At 28.6% G+C, this 17,985-nt stretch overlaps 1 long non-coding RNA gene across 1 annotated transcript; it reads left to right on the top strand.

Annotated features, from left to right (window-relative positions):
- The first annotated feature begins 7,747 nt into the window (after positions 1-7,747).
- LOC113560238 lies at positions 7,748-16,518 on the top strand. The gene is made up of 3 exons (XR_003406100.1): positions 7,748-8,288; positions 8,471-8,604; positions 14,929-16,518. It is a non-coding gene; the product is annotated as an uncharacterized LOC113560238 (long non-coding RNA).
- The last annotated feature ends 1,467 nt before the right edge of the window (positions 16,519-17,985 follow it).

Raw genomic sequence — 17,985 nt, 5'->3', positions numbered from 1 at the left:
ACCTTTTTTATTTCATTTTTTTCCCGTAATGAAATGGTTCGAGATTAAGTTTGAAAAAATCAGAGACTTTCTCGTAATGAAAAATTATATTCATAGAATAGACCAAAAACACGAAGAAAACGAGTATAAACATTTTTCAGGTTAACAGAAAACGAAATTATTCATCTGATTGAGTATATTTTAATACAATAAAATACCATACCCGTTTATATTTTTATATTATCGTTGAAAGGTTATATAAAATAGTAATTTTTTTTTTTATATATATCTTATTGTATGTTCATATCATAGACTTCTATACTATTTTGTAGTTCAGGTTAGTTATGTAAATTGTGCTATAAGTAATTTATATGTAATGCTAGGAGAAAGACAAAGCTAAAAATAACTAAAAGTTTTTTCGATGTTTATAATTTCTTAAATGAAATCCAATGTATGACGAGTAGTAACGAAAAATGTATTCAATATAATACTAAAAAAAGGAATTATGTTCTGTAGTAAAATTAAGTTTGAAGCTATGTCCTATGTATAAACTATAAAGCGTAAATGGTATACTTAGATGATTCATTTACGTAGAACGTAGGTATTGCGTAAAACATTTTTACAGCTTTTCACTATACATGAATATTTTAATGACCATTATGTTTTGTGTTTTTGTGTAATAAAAGATTTGACATTTGTTTTCTTATATTTTGTATGGGATGTTTTAGAACTATTAATGAAATAAATGCATCCTATGATTTTATTTTTTTGACCAAAACATGTCATTATTGATTTTGAAAAATCAATAACCAACATATGCGAAAAAAATGCGAAGTTGATAGATTGTTGATTTGTGTTATTCAAAGTTGGTGAAAACAATATAAAGATTAGATTTTACGTGAGATTATAAAACAAGATCTGAAATAGGCGAGTGGCTTAAAATTTGCTTTGTATTAGTATTTTTAGATTCTGAAGGTGTTTCTAATTTTTATTTTGCTATAGAATTAATGTTTATAAAACTAATAAATTCAAAACTTCACAATCATAGTTCGTTGATTATACATATATTAGACATTCATATAGACATCGATTTCAAATATCGATAAATATCGTTAAAAATATTTAAAAAAATAAAAGATTATATCAAAATCGTAAATGTTAGTTAATAATATTCATAATTTATATTTAAATTGAAAATGTTTGATTCTGATATTCAAAATGTATATCGAAATTGAATCGATACAATAGTCAACATTCAACAGGTAATATATGAAATATAAATTTCATAATAAATAATAATCATTAGTAAATCGGAAATCGGCCGTCGCTCCGACGTACATTAAATATTATCGAATTAATATAAATATAATATAATATTATAATGGTCCGTCAATAACGACGTACGGGAAAACCATCCGTTTACCATACGACGTATACATAAATATTAATATTAATACAAGTTATCTATACTAATATATAAAATGATAGCGTTTGTTTGTATGTTCGGGATAAACTCCGAAACTACTTATTCAATCGTCGTACAGTTTTAGCCAGTTTTAGACATAAATTTAGTCCGATAAAGTTAGTAAATAATTAGTTATTATTGATTAAAATCTTGGGCGGAGCCGAGACGTGTACGCTAGTTTAATATAATATATATATAACATTTTACAATATTGCCACAACATTTTTTCGACATTATCAACTTGTACAATATCTTATACTGCATAGGTACTAGATTATATACTCTAGATATTAAATGATACTGTATTATAATTATTGTGACTCTGCCGTTATCCCTAAATTAGATTAAATAATATCGGCATCTCCACATAAATAATCAATACATTTATGTCTCTACATAAATGTCGACATTCACTAGTGTATATTTTACTAACAGTACAAATTTAATCAATATGTAATCAATATAACCAGTAACTTTGGTGTACGACGACATTAACCGATGACTGTCAGTTTTCACCAAATGCGGACATTCACAGTAACATATATATAATATATAAAATATAATAATAAATCTGTTTTTAACTAATACCTATTTATCTACATAATATTAATTTTATTGAAGGTAAAAAAAAATCTGGTGAACTTAATTTTTTTTTTCAGATAGTATTTAGAGATGGAATCTACATTAAAAAGGTTTATAAAGGTCACAATCGGTGGAATTTACATGCGCCCCTCTAAGAGATAGCATGAAATTCGGACGCTCTAAAACGTATGTTCGTATTTTTGGCATGTAATTCGGATGTATCTATACCGAGTTATGTTATATGTCTGTAACCCGTTGAAAATTATTTGGTTTAAGATTTGTCGGAGGAAAAGCATTTAACGGTGGCAAAAATGTGTTATCCTCAAAGGTTCATGTAATCAGGTGATCCCGTCATTACGAATATCGTATCTAACGCCAGTGCGATTTTGCAACAACAATAACAGCGTAGAATACGTCGCGCGTGTACTGCAATTTATTATTACGCTATATATAAAATCAAACAGAGTTTTTTTTTATCCCGTTTCCATTCTAGACATAATAATATAATATTATATTATTTTATTGTTACGTATATTACGTTTTACGATCGTATAGAGTCGGGTCCGGACGTGTTTCACGGGGAGGGTGGGAATATGTGTGGAGGTCAGGTTCTAGGGTCCAGCAGGGATTTATTTACAACGAATACCACGCGCGATCGGTGGCTGTGGTGGTGGTGGCGGCGACGGCGGTATTTCGTAGTTCGATATAAAAATAGCGTAGGCAAAAAGAAAAAAACCAAGAGAAATCCGCGTAGGACGGCGAAAAACATTACGCGCGTCGGCGGCCGCCGCATGGTCTCGTCGCGCCCGCTGAACTCCCCGTACAGCGCGCGCGAAAACGATTTGACCGCGACCGGCGACGACGACGACGACCCGTAAGTATGAAACTTTATATATTATTATTATATCGTACCACGCCCGTGCATTAGTGCGATATCACTCACAAGTGTTTCCGCTCGCAGACGCCGCGGACAATATCCGCGAGTCGTTCGTTCCGGAGACATGCACATAGTAATTGTAGTTATTAGGCTCTATAGAGGTATTCCGTTACCTATTCAAATTAGTATTGTACTGTTCGATATTTCGATTCGATAGTTATTATATTATAGGTATTGTTATAGTATTATATTGGCTAAAAATTAAGTTTGCGTGTGAAAATGAAACGAGCCGACCAAACATTAGCCACACTGCAATAAACGCGCCGGGTGCATGCCATATGATAAATTAATAATAATTATTATCATCCCGAATGGTATTTCAATGGATATTCTATATTTAAGACTCGACAGAAAAAAACAAACATCTCAAAATATCGTGCTTGTATGGTTTTATTGTATATATATATATACATATATGCTGCACGGCGTCTCGTAACTGCAAACCTATTACTATAACACTATTATAACACAATGATATTAGATTATTTATAATACAATAAATCTATAGGACTATTTTAGTAGTAATAATAACATATACCTCTACTAAATTGTTAACACAATATTAAAATTGTAAAAATATATATTATCATATTTTATAATATTAAATATTATTCAATTTTTGCGATCTGTAGTATAAATGGCAACCTTGTAATTTGCAGGACGATACAAATATTTTAAAAAACGTACCTTTACACGTGTAATGATGTAATATAGGGTATAGGCATAAATTCATAGACGCGTGTACTTCTGAGTCATAGCAAACTACCCAGGGCTTTTATCTGATAAAAATAAATAGGGCGTTTGTTTAATCACTTCTACTAAATTATAAATAATAATAATGTATACATTATAATGATATTGTGCCGATGAGTACAATACTAAAATTAATTGCTATAGGTATTTAAAAAAATAATTTTTTAATTAAAAATATTGTTTTAGCATTTTAGAAATACAAAAAAACAATCCTCGATGGTTGACACCTTGTACGATGAATACTATAATTGTGAAAATTATTCTGTTAAATTTACTTTTAATTAATGAAAAAAAAAATGTTATTTATTTTATTAAACTATTTAATTATTGCACTTAAGTCACTTTGTCCAAAATTAGACGTGAAAAAAATGATAGTAATATTAAATAATGATGTTACCTATCTAGTATAACAACGTAATAATAATATTATGTCTAACTGTATATTAGAGATGAATAATTTTAAAAATGAAAAGATTTATCTATTAACTGCGTGTAACAGTCAAATTTGTATCCAAACTCATCCTTGTATAATACATATGTGTATACTCACTTGAAAATAAATTGTAGAATTAAAAAAAAAGTTTTAAATGATGAAAGAACATTTTTGCATATTTCTTTGTAAAAATAATAATAGACGTAATAGATTAATAGTATAAATAACTAGTTAAGTACAAAGTAATATCATCCGTTATTTTTAAATTCTGCGTTTATAATGTTTAATTATGATTTTATCATGGAGACATTATACCGATGTGACATTGGCCAATATGACAGCCTCTTTGTAAGACTAGAAAAATTTAATAGTATTATATCTAATAAATCAATTATGACACTCTATTTTTTTAACATGCTAACATCAAAAATAAATTCATATAAACTATTTGTTTATTAAATAATAATAAATTATATTATATTTCTTACTTTATTGTACCACAGTAAATTAATAGTATATTAATATAATATGTCATATGTACTAAAAACAGTAATACACTTGAATTTTATATTCTTAATTTTATTTTTCCGAAATAAAATGTACACGTATAATATTTAGGTGACTCAAACTTCAAATTTTTATGTAGTACCTATACCTGTAGGTACATAAACAGGTTATAGATACTTTAAATATTGTTATTTTAGCCAAACATTAAAATGTAAATAACAATTTTAGTTCAAAAGATGAATCTGCGATGAGAATTACAATGTTTATTGCTTGTATTATGCCTTAAATTCACTTATATAGCTTTATATTCGTAATAATAATAACAAGTGTTAAGTACCTAATAAAAATAATTTTCAAACAAACGATTACACGATTTTATTGTATTATTTGTATTACTACTATTACTTATTAGTTATTAGATATTTATCATTTATGTATATACGTCGGTGGCTTGAAATTATTAAATGTTTAAAAACATTTTTGAATTTATTAAGAAAATTATTAAAATAAAAATTAAAAAAACCATTAGATACAGTGTAATGTATTAATATTAAATATGATTAATATGAATGGGAGACTTAACCTATACAATATAGCTATAATGCTATATTATAAGTATTACTTGATTTGATCAGAAAAATATGGGCTGACAATGTCCTCCGATCTCCAATGTGGTATGATGCATATAGGTATGTATATTGAACGTGATTATATTATCGTTCTAACTTTAAACGCTCTGTATGATTGTATAATATACAAGATATTATTATTTAATTGGTCGTTACACTCGATTCAAGTAAGCACACTAAAATAATAATTAATCTATTTACGACAAAACAATATAATTATAAATTGTAATATTGTTTAACAGTTAATTTAAAATTATGTTAAAAAATATAAATCAAATTATGCCTAGAAAAACGTTTACCTAGTGCTATATTATGATGCACATTTTAAGGTAAGTATATAATTTATTTTAATTGGAAAATAATCCCTAAAAACAAAATTATACAACGATAGTTAGTAGATATGTATTTACATTTTATAGTTCAGACCTGTTTCTATTTATATAATATATACGTATATATAGTTTTGTAGCATCATGCATTATTATACTATATGTATAACTCAATAAAAAAACTCAACTTTATCACTCGTGGTTTTAAATAGTTATATAAGATGTACGGTATGTCATAACTTCTTTCGAATACAATATCATACAAATATTTGAAAATAATAAAATATTATAAATAAATAAATTATTATTATGAGTGTATCACGGCAGGGATTCATATATTTTAGTATTTTGTCGACGGTAGATTGTAACTATTAGTAAAACCATTTTCAAATGCTGTCGCCTAGTGCAGAAGTAATCACTCATAGCATAAGACTGAAACATTTTCGGCGAAATGGAACGAAGTTATTATAATCGTATTATTAAATAATATTATGACTATGAAAAGTACTATGATTTATATGCAAAAAAAAAAATAGTATAATATGCAACTATAATATGAAACCAAAAATGCGAAAAAATACGACACTGGTATAACAGATTGGTTGCTGTAAATAACAAAAAAATAGTGTATTTTCTTAAGTCTTGAAATCCGTATAGATTTATTTTCGATATACTATCATATAATATTTATTATTTTTAGAATTTTAAAGACAAAAGTAATTCAAGCAATTGTTATTTATTATGATTTAATAAACAAATAGTTTATATGAATTTATTTTTGATGTTAACACGTTGAAAAAATAGGGTGTCATAACTCATTTATTAGGTATAATACTATTAGATTTTTCTAGTCTTACAAAGAGGCTAAGCTAACTGTCATATTGGCCAATGTCACTTCGGTATAATGTCTCTATGATAAATTCACATTAAACCTTATGAACGCAGTATTTAAAAATAATGGATGATATTACTCAAATTAATTCGACTCACAAATAACAATTAATTCACTCTCGATATACGACGACTTCTATGACATAACCACATAACACATATTAATTTTACTGCAGTTAGTCTAGTTATAGAATAATCTTGAATATTAAATCTAAAGCAACTGTTGCAGTTGTACGAATACTCGACAATATTAAGATAAGATATACATTTAATTACTATCTCTATTTAGTGGTCAATTAAATACTTGAATATTTTTTGAATAGATAATATTATATTTTTTTTTCCCGCTGACCATCACTGCTAAAATATACCATAAAAATGCATTTTAAATGTTTGTATAGTTGAAATATACAATTATGTGCATTTTATTCAAAAATACACAAAATAAAGTAACCTCAATTTACTTTGACTTGACATAATTTGTGGACATCATAAACATAAAAACAGTAATCAGAAGTTACATAAAAAAAAAAAAAAACATGCCAATGCATATTATTATAAATCCTAGCATTAATTAATAATTATTATAACTTAATGTATATCAGCTATATTTAATAATAATGTATAATGTCTATATAATATAATATAGTAGCTTATGTTATTATAGTTTTAAAACGGCTGCGGCGACCTGCAGGTGAGACTTTGGTCGGGAGGAAAAAAATAATTCTAATATATGTAGAAAAAAAAACGCTCTTAAAAGTTTTTTTGGCAAAGCCCGTCGGCCGTCCGAGTTATTCCTGGTCCGGACGAGTGTGCGTGTACATATGCCCACCGTGTACACGTGCACACACACACACACTTACATAATATATACATACTTACACACATTGGTATATATATATATATATATATGTATGTATAATACATATTATAATATGATTTGCGCGACGGTCGACGATCGCGCTCGTCGTGCCCCGAACGCCGCCGACGACATCGCGTTGGCCAAAGGTGTCTGCGGCGACGGCGGCGGTACGAGCGGTTGCCATCGGGCGGCGAGCTGACGGACGCGACCGATGGACGGGCGGGGCGGAGCGGTGCGTTGCGTACGCTGCGCACGTCCCAAGGCGACGTTCCGCCGGCAGCCGGCGCACAGCCGGTGCTGCTGCGGCGGCGGACCGAACGTCATTTCGGGCGGACCGACACTTAAAATAAGCATACACTGTATGCCACCGCCGCCGCCGCCGCCGCCGCCACTTTTGAAACGCGCCAAAAAAGCTCGTTGCCGCCGCTAGTGATCGCCAGTGCGCTTTCGGTGTGCGGTTGTCGCGGACGTCTGCTGCAGCGGCTGCGCATCTCCTCGGCCGTCATTACTATCACGCACACACACACACACACATACACACGCGCGCGTGCGCGTGCGCGTACGCACTCACGTCGAGGAGTTTGGGTTGTCGAATTTTCCACATCCCGTTTGCCCCCACCGAGTCAAATTTAACGTCGCACCGGTTTTTTTTCATCCTTGTCCATGTGATCCATCACATACACATTATTATTGTCGGCTGCTAAATTAATATTATATATAGCCTGTCGTATATTATGTAAATTTTTTTCGTCTTCGGAACCGACGGTCGGATACGAGACATCGTCGTCGTCGCACAGATAACGCGTCAGGTCGACAAAAAAAAAAAAAAAAAAACAAAAAAAATACAAACGTAAAACACCATCGTAATAATATTGCACCTGGTGACGGAAGCGATGATCCGCGATCGGCTGTACACGATGTGTTCGTATTCATTATCTATATTATTAATTATAATTATCATTATTATTATTACGATCGCCACCCGCTCAGTACCCATTTAATATTTTATTATTATCATTAAAATTATATGACCGAAAACAGAATATTTTATTAAATATGATATCGTTTAACCGTTTTATGCCATGTTTTGCTTGCCCCAACAGCTGACTGCTGCGTTGACCGTTTCGAGCCAACACTGTGACTTCTGCAACTTTGATCCTGAAGAATCTCTACAACACACGTGGTGTCTGATACCTACTACCAATATATTATTATACGATCTACCTATTTTGCAGAGGTACGTACGATATTTTTGTACAGTATAATGTATAACTATTTAAATGGCATGCCAGCCGGATCTTGGGGCACACGTTGTATTATAGTATCAGTATCTATACTGGCTATACTTACCTATACCTAGTATACTTGCTGCTACCTTTACCTGTATTTAATGCATTTATTACCAATTATAATATGAATTAATGAAAAATTAATTTTGGCACACATCTGAATATATAATAATAATATAGTGATTATTACACCCTGATAACGATATTATGTAACACCAAAATTAGAACATTAACCCGTTTTGTCGTCTATGCGGCATATATTTTATTCTATGATGTTATATTAATATTATCTTGTTCAGTGGCGCCGAACTCAGCCTGTTTTTCGAAGCGAAATCTAAAATTATTGTCCCAACCACCCACTTAATTTATATGATAAACTCATTTAAAAAATGAAGCGATCACTTGATTCGCGATTCACATGATATTATATGAGTTCGGCGCCACTGATCATGTTATTATGGTCTGTTCACGTGTCGTCGGGATAACTGCGATTTGAAATCGGCGCGCAATTTCAAAACTGGAAGGGGGTGATTCACGTTTTCCCCCGCAAAGTGTACAGCTGGTACAACTGATACACTCAAACACACAAACACATGCGCACACACACACATAACGCGTGCACAAGCATTATTAATTGTATATGAATTATTACTAGTACGTGTGTGTAAACACGTAATATGTGTATATTAATATATTTTTATAAGTTATAATCATCGCTAGTACTGTACTCGTGAATCGTGATACAGTGAGATGTATATAAATAATATGTGTAACACGTGTTTTTCACATCTGTATATACGACGGAACCGATGCTGCGTGCACGGACGGTCGTTGCAACACAACAGCGGAAAACTCGAACACGTCGATATAATAACTATATAATAATAATAATAACATAATACTGCGCGATGTATGTGGCGAGTGCATTTTTAGCTTTGTCTATGACATCGGTGTCCCCCACCTCCTCAACCACAGCGGCAGCAGCAATATCAGTAGAAGCAGCAGCACTCAGTTGCAGCAGCCACTCTGTCCGTTTGAAATACCATTATACACACGCTAAAACACGTCGGTTTGCTCCGGTTTCTTCAGCTGCCCCCTCCGCGTAAGGTATTTTGGCATTATTTCATGACGGATGGAAGGATAAAGAGTGAGAAGGAGTACACAGCCTCCCTCCGTTTCAGTTTGCGTGCACAGTCATCGTCGTACTACATTTTAGTATAATATATACTTAGTCGTCAGAATTTGTACATGTGTATATATATAAATAAATAAATATATAGGTGCAGTATAATAAAGCTACCGCATAAGAATAACGCACAAACTTGCTCTAAAATGTATATTTTATATAGGGTGAATATTTTAACAGTTACCTAAAATTAGTTATAACAAAAACTGAAAAGTATTAATTATATATTTTTTAAATTTCTCGAATGAAAATGCAGTTGTTTTATTTTTGTATTTTTTTAAATGACAAAATCTTTAATACTTTAAATCTTTATATCTTATATTCTTATCCTATTTTTAACATTATAGATCAGTGGAGTAATGCCTAAAATTTTTCCGGGTAATTCAGCTGTTGTGGAATTCCACTAATCTAAACTTAAATTGTAAATATTTATAACAACTAATGAATTAAGATTATTGAGATATCATAGTCAATAGTGCAGGAAGCTAATAATAATAAAAAATTGGTACGATTTTTATAAATCAAAATTTTCAGAAAATTATTTTGCCTTGAACTTTATGAAATTAACAATGTTATTGTCATTTAAAAAAATAAAATTTTAAACATTTTTATTATTACAAATGTTAAATAGTATTATAATACAAAAATAAAATGATAAATTTTCATGTATTGAAAATTTCTTTTCAAGAAGGTAAACATTTATCGAGATGTTAAAGTCATCACCTCGTATAATATATGAAATGTGTAATATTGTCTCTCTGGTCCGTGAATCTTAGTCTAATTTTTAACATGATTATATTATATTATCATAATGTCGTCACTTGACTGGCTGAAGATTATATATTTTATTATATACATACGTTTTCTATGCTATTGTTGTCACTGGTGAGGGGAGAGGTGGTGATCAACAATCATTGATCCAATTATAACGTAACAAATTTCGTTGCGTGCGTTTGTCCTACGAGAGGGTAATATAAGTGCGTATCTTATGCGTGCATGTTTTGTTGAAGTTAAAAGATAAAGTTTGAAGGATTAAATTGTTTTTGAAATAATTATGATATACATAAAAGTGTTAACGAAACGAATTCTTTTCAAATGAATCTTATGGATGTCGAATGCATTATAGGTGAACTTTTATACATTTTCTACGAATGTATTGTATAATTTTTTCTATATACATGCAATTACTAATTTGTATGATATTGCTAAAAATTGTAAAGTTCAATCGACTGTTAGTTCTAGAGTGGTTGTATATAATGTATATGACTGCAGTGACTTTTATCAGTTATATCTTCATTTTTATGCGTAAACGATCAAAATATAGTATGTGGTGTGGAGTAAACGTGTAGGATCTAAAATCATTTACTGTTTTTTCTGTTCAGGTTTCATTTTCAGTTTAAAAAATTTATTTTTATCATATTTTACTTTTGATTTAAGATACATAAAACCAATATGTGAGTTCTAGTATCAGTGAATACTGAATACCATTATTTAAAGAAACAAAATTGATTTTTAAAAGTGTAAAAAAGATACCTAAATAAACATTGAATGAATAGTAATAAAAAGTAAACTATATAGTTATATCATAGAACTTACTACTACAATTTTTACCAACATTTATATTTAACAAAAAAAAATATTTAATAGCTAATGCTAATAAATTGCAATAACCTAATATTTATTATTTTAATATAAAAAAATTACCTGATGTATAATATATCACCTATATAATCTTATATTGCCAAAAGTTTCAATTTTGGTACCTTGATAATTAGCGTTTGGATTCTAAGACAATATAAACATATAAAAGCAGTTAAATTGTGAAAAAACGGAAACAAATCAATTATTGACAAACAATCTTAAATGTATACATCAACAACATATTTTAATATATAGGTAGTATAAAAACTTTGATAAACGCTACATAAAATGTATTGAATATTTTTTACGCTTAACTACAGCAACAATAAAGCATATCTATTAAAGGTAATTTTAAATATAACTCGACAACGCGTCTTCCTCGGAAGCTTTTAAATATGTATACAACTTACAGTTAACTGATAATTAAATAAAAAAATTAAAATAAAAAAGTTAAAAAGCATAAAAAGGCCAATAATAAAAAATAACGTACATACAATTAAATTATACACACTTTTATGTAAGAACTATTTTTCTATCATTATCAAAAAAAGCACCTATTTTCGAATTCAATACTGACAATATTGAAATATGGTTACAGTCAAGTACCAATTCTAAGATTTTCAGTTCCAACACTTGTATTAATAATCCAAGATCTATTTACGTGGTTGAGTTCTTATAGTGTCTCGTGTTATAGAACTGTAGTTTTTGTAGAATTTCGTGTGGAAACAAATTATGTAGGAAGTTATTTTATTTCCCTGTGTGATTGATTTTAATGTTATTAAACACAATATTATCACCAGTTGATAACCTATACCTAGTTGATTATTTGGAGGTATTCAGTCTCTTCACCAGATTTCACTCGTATAATTCTCCTTGGCCCTTGGGAACTACGAAGAAGACTATAATATTTTAATATTATAGTCGAGCAACGCGCAATGATTTGACCACCACCGCCGCTGTCTTCCTGATCGACGTGGTTGCCAAATTGTTATTCCGCGCGTTATATAGAAGACAGTGCGGTACGATGTATATATTTGGGGGGACTGTGCCACCGGGACGGTTTGTAATCGGATCTTGGAAACACGCGTGCGCGCACGCGATAATAAAACTGCCGAATTTTTTCCGTTTTTATTTTATTTTTTGTCCGTAAACGTTTCGTTGATTCGTTGTCGCCGCTCGGTAGATTATTTTTATAACCATTTTATTCCTAGTCAGATTGAGAGAGAGAAAAAAGTGAGAGACTGACCGTCTAATAGATAATGGTGATAATAATAATTATTGTTATTATTAAACTCGTCGCGTCGCGCCGCTGGTTCACTAAAATATGAATAAACCATTGAAATAAAATTATATTATTAATAATAATTATATAATATCTGTTGCATTTCTCAAATCATATATGTACTTCAATGCTGTTTATGTTATTTATCATTTTGATCATTTCACAAAAATTATTTTTTGTTTTAGCAATGTAATACAGTGAAACCTCCTTTAACGGACACCTCTAAATAGTGGACGGTTTTTTGGGAACAGGGATATTTTCACTACTTATCAATAGGAATACCTCTGAATACAGGATACTCGAAAACTAGACATTTTTATGGCTAGATTTTGATAATTTTTATTGTAATTTTTGTCTGAATATATTTCATTATAATGTACATAATGTACTATGTACAAAATAATTAAATTATATATATGTGGTTCATTTTTTTAAAAGTATTTTGATACCTAATCTACATTTTTAATTTAGCCCCTTTTTTAAATAGCGTACACAATTTAAGTGACAGAGAGTGTATGGTATTTAGAGGTTTCACTGTATTTGATTATTTGAAGGGTCATAAACGGAACTTGAGAATTGTACGCATCTCCGGGATTCAACGTGTACATTTTACTTTGTACAATGTATAGCCAATGTGTTGCCTACAAAGTTATAAACAAGGATCGGTAGTCGGGTAGTGTATACATGAATTGTATATTTTATCTTAACAACGTGCATTGCAACATATACCTAGGCATTCAAAATATGTAAATGCAACCATATACATTTTTTTCTTGATACATTTTAATACTCACATTATTTTATATTGTGTATTTTTTGAAAAACGATGCCGAATATTTTTTTATTTTATGTCTTTATCGTTGGCTTTTAATATACATTTTGTCTATAGCTTAAAACATTTTTAAATGAAACATATGTCAATGCTTGCACAATATTTCTAAAAACGATTGCATGAGAAAAAAATTGATATATACTAATGTTTGGTTAGGTATTTAAGTTTAAGACTGCTGAGTAGATGGATGTTTTTGGATTTGAAAAATTATTTGAACCGAGAAATGGTCAATATTTTATTGACAAATAGTATTTGCTTATATATATATTTTTATACATAATGTATATAATATAATATACGTGTTCAATTTTCAATCAGGTAGGTGCTGCATGAATGAATACAAACTTTTGATCTTGTTTACTTTCAAAGTCTTAAAAAATGCATTTTAAAACTCTCTCACTTTTTTTTTTTTTAAATACAAAATATAATAAAATTATATTCATTTTTCAATCTATAAATTTGCTGCATGGCTGCATAAAACCTTTTGATTGTGTTTACTGTTCCAAAAAGTGTTTTGAAAAAAAAATATGCGTACCTATTATAATGTAATCAATAGATAGTTTGATAGCTCATTTATTCTACTCGAGTACTGCATATTATAAATACTTGCATTAATATAGTAAATCTAAATAAAATTTTTTGTTAAGTGGTTTAAATAAATTAAAAAATATACTATAAGTGAAGCTATGAAAGTATAATTTCAAAACGAATATGTTGTAAAAAAATACCTGTCTTTAATACGTATAATTCGTATTTATGAATTTTTAATCATTATTGTATGTATATCATTGTTGTGTATACCTACCGATATAAGAATAAAGTACAGAAGTAAAAATAAAAACATATAAATAAAATATTAGAATAGTTTTGAAACAATAGCTTAGTTTAAAAAGTTTTTATAAGAAAAAAATTAATGTAAAGTAAAAAATAAAAGTTTCTTCAGAAGTTGCTATTTAAATTCTTAAAATAATTATGAAATTTATATACATTTTCCAGAGGTTTTTTGTTGATTCAATTTTTGTAGTATAAAAATCATTTACACGTTAATTATTAGTGATTTGAAATCTGCATGATTTATTGTATGGTATTATTATCATAGGTAATACTATAATTTAGTAGTATTTAGTTTAGTGTTAAACCCGCTGAAGCGGTTATTTATTTTGGAAAGGTCGACATATACATTTTTAAAGTTACTTACAAGTCAAATATTTTTTTATTCAAAAGTATATCTAATGATGATTATCAATTAAAAAATATTATAATATTATACAATTTATATATATCACTATATTTATATTATGATAATATAAGAAAAATTATTAATGTTCCAGTGTTTTCACTGTATCCAATATAAATCATAAAGCATCACCACGTTTTAATAACAAAAACAATACGTCCCAATTTAAATTGGTTCTACTGCGTCAACAAATCATCAAATCCAAATGGATTATATTGCCATCATATTCAAGCTCATCTAAATACCTAATCGATTCGTCGCGTTGAAGAACTAATATGGACAATTTAGAATTATATTAATTATTAATATAACAGTATAACACAAACTCGACATGTCGAGTATAGAATAATAAAACATATTCGTTGATTTTATAAGCAATCCGTTCTTAAATATTAATAAGCAAATCGTCAACACTTGGAGTCCAACAATCTATATACTCGTACTATAAATATAACAACTAATAATAAGCTACACTGCAATCAAAAACACATTAGTACAACTCAAGATGGGTACTAATGGATTGTCGTGTAAGTCGACATCTTCATTTTTGATTATTCATGGACGCTTGATTTATTATACTATCCTGAATCAAGTGAGTGACACAAACGCCAGCTATCACATATTTCTTCCATCACTGTTTTCTATTATTGCCCTATAGAGTTATTATAAGAAACCTCACCGCCTTCATAATTTTCACTAGATACTAATAATTTTGAAGATTCAGTCGAAATAGATAATTATGTTTAAAGCGATGCAAAAAAGCGAGTACATTTCTGCTGCCTATTTTTTTTATAGACTTCAAACAAAATATTAATAATAAGGAAATACTCAACCTATCGCAATAACATAATATATAAATTTATGTATAATTTATAAACAAGATTGGTTCATCACAATGTCAAAATTATTAGGACTCAGGACTATGTGCCAACTTCAAACTTCTATATTATGTTTCCTGCTGCGTCAAGTACGGGGAATATCACCTTTCGAACCACTGTACCAAATACAAAAGCAGTCCAGCCAAATGCGTTTTATGTGAAGGTGCTCATACGAGTGATACGCATTCACTTCATGGAATGTTCAAACCAAAAATCTTTTTTAAGCACCAATCAATCCATCAATCATCATATATCTATGTTACTCCCTACTCCATCAATATCAAAATACTCAATAATTCTAAAAATGATACTTCATTATTGAAATTTCTTTCCGGTCTTACTTTGTTAATTTCCCTTCGTCTATAATTGTATATTAATCTCAGTATTTTTAATTATTAGTATAACGTAATTAGAATACTCTAATTATTGTAGCTGTATGTAATGCTGTATCTATATCTTATTTTAAAGTATGATGATCGTCAATGATGTAATTATTATATTATATTACCTATTATAATAATAATAACCCAAGTTCCAAGTCTAATTTCACTAAAGGGTGGCTTTACCGTTCTTAACACGCATCATTCATTTTGAAATCGCAAATCATAACATATACTCATCATGAAAGTTCTAAGTTTTTACGGGTCATCTATGTGAAAAAAAAAATAATAAAAATGTGTGGTTATAGAATATTTAGATAATTGCGAATAGATATAGAATTCTTATAACCTGAGTCAAAAAATAAACTGAAATAAGGAATACATTCTTATATTATTATTAAAAAAAATTAAAGTATTTTTGTTGAATTAAACCAGTTAATAATCACGAGTAATGTGTGAATAAATATATATATATATATATTTTGAACAGTCTAAACATATTGTTACTTTTATAGATTCTAAGTGGAGTGATAAATGTATAATTGATTTTAAAATGGTATGTGTTTATTTTATGTCCGAGGATGTTTATTGCTTATACATACATAATATTATATAAACTTATAAAATTATCTACTTTAAAAAAATTCAATGTTTTTTATTTAAATATTATGTTTTCCAAGTCAAATAGTTTGACAATTCAATACAAGGTTCCTAATAAGTCGTTATACAACAATTAAAAAATATTTTACAATTTAATACAAAGTAATTTACCTATAAATACATTTTTTTTTTATAAGTGTTTAAATACATAATACTTCATACGCTGTTCTTATTAGAATTAAATAAAACTGTTTATGAATTTAAGTTAAATTTAAAATAATGATACATTCTATTATACATAATGTAATTTTTTTAATTATTTTGACTAATTTTATGCTTTTATTCACAGTTCTACAGTACGCCATTCCGTCAACATTGACTTATAAGTTAATAACAAAAATATATGATATTATATGTTATAAATTATAATATATTGTATTTAAATTTGTTGATAACAATTATTTGACTAATGAAGAAATTTTAAAATACCTATCATTAGAAATACCTCCATCTTTTGTATCCTCACACACAGTTTCCGCTCAAAATTGTTTTTTTTTTAATACAATGATTTATCATTGAATTCAAATTATACATATTCATGATTACAGGATTTACTCGATGATAAGCCATGAGCTATTCTCAAACCTAAATATACCTATTATACGTGTATATAAAATCTATACATCAGCGACTTCTATAGGGTTTTAGTTTTTTGTATATTGTCTGCACTTTAACTTCATAGCATGCAAATTTATAATAATTTATGATATACAAAAAATGAAATAATAATTTTAAAGTATCAAAATTACACGTATTGAATGTAAATTATAGGTATTTGTTTAAGCCCATTATAGAATATAACTATATCTCATGACCATTTTTTTAATCATACTTAATTTCCACTCGTATAGGTTGTGAGTTGTTAATACACATTACACTTCTTCAATAGAATTATTTACTTATAAAACTAAATACAATAAAAGACCTTAACAAGTCGCCTTTTTTTAATTTAAGTTATTTAAAATTATATAGATGTTTGCCTAAAAATTTGCGTGTGTTTATTTGTTTTAATAAAATCGTTTCCACCCATTATACTATATATCTTTTTTTATTTGAATAATCAATATCAGAATTAAATAAATAATGATAACTTCTTATTAACTTACGCCCAAAAAATAATATTCACAAATAGTTATTGCTGCTTTTACTAGTTAGACTCTGTCAATGAAATATAAAATGTTTGTTTTATTTCTTATTTATTCAAAAGACAATAGTATAGTTATAGTATACTTT

The sequence above is a fragment of the Rhopalosiphum maidis genome, chromosome 3, assembly GCF_003676215.2.
Source record: "Rhopalosiphum maidis isolate BTI-1 chromosome 3, ASM367621v3, whole genome shotgun sequence".
Classification (NCBI taxonomy): domain Eukaryota; kingdom Metazoa; phylum Arthropoda; class Insecta; order Hemiptera; family Aphididae; genus Rhopalosiphum; species Rhopalosiphum maidis.
Note: the sequence above shows the minus strand (reverse complement) of the source record. Positions and strands in the feature narration are given on the sequence as shown.